The following is a 1,152-nucleotide window of genomic DNA, read 5'->3' as shown; positions in this document are numbered from 1 at the left end:
TAGTAAATTAGCTATAACTTGCCTAATAAAAATTCAATTGACAAGCAGTTTGAATCTTTGGAAACTAGACAAAAAGGGCTTTAATTTGATATATTATACGTTGAATTTTCATAATTGTAGACCCACTATCGAACCATTCATTTTATCATCATACACAATTCGGTTTCCACTGAACATTCAATAGTAAATTGGTCATAACTTACTCAATAAAATTATAATTGACAAACGGTTTTAATCTTTGAAAACTAGACAGACAAGACTTTGATTTGATATATTATACATTGAATTTGGATAACTATAGGCCCACTACCAAACTATTCATTTTATCATCATATACATTTCGGTTTTCCCAAGTTTCTCGGTTTCCACTAAATAGTCGGTAATAAATTGGTCATAACTTGCTCAATAAAAATCAAATTAACGAACGGTTTGAATATTTGGAAACTAGACAGACAGAGCATTAATTTAATATATTATATGCTGAATTTGGATAACTGTAGACCCATAAGTAATTGAACAGGAATATAACAATACAATAGCGAATAAATTCCAAGCAATTAATGAAGCATAGTCAAATGAATATATTACCTTCAACAACACATAATTTCTAACTATGACAACAAATATTATGTTTCAACCAAAAGTATATAACTACATGAAGTCAAAATAAAAAGTTTAACAATAAACTAGAAAAACCAAAAGAAAACAATCACAAATAAGAATTAAAAATTGACTACCTCTCTTTCTTCAGATAAATCATGTAACAAACTATTAATATATCGACACATATATATAGGATTCAAAGTAATGAATATTGTAACTAATACAATGTATCTTTTCACATTCACAAAAATAAATAATACACCTTATTAATCCATTAATATTCACATCTATTCATGCATCTATACCCTTTTATAAATAATATAAATGTGCCCCTTCGCATTCAATTAGACAAAATCAACGAATCAAACTAAATTCATCAAAAACAATTAAACGCAAAACAATAAATATGAATGTGAAGTGTTTATATTTATCCAATTAAATGTTAAAAAACCTATAACCATCAAAACATTTAATAAGTATGTGAAGTGTTTCTACAAAACATTGAAAACATGTAGTTATACCAAATAAACATAAACAATTAATATGAAT

This window comes from Pistacia vera, unplaced genomic scaffold (genome assembly GCF_008641045.1).
Source record: "Pistacia vera cultivar Batoury unplaced genomic scaffold, PisVer_v2 Contig14, whole genome shotgun sequence".
Taxonomy (NCBI): domain Eukaryota; kingdom Viridiplantae; phylum Streptophyta; class Magnoliopsida; order Sapindales; family Anacardiaceae; genus Pistacia; species Pistacia vera.
Note: the sequence above shows the minus strand (reverse complement) of the source record.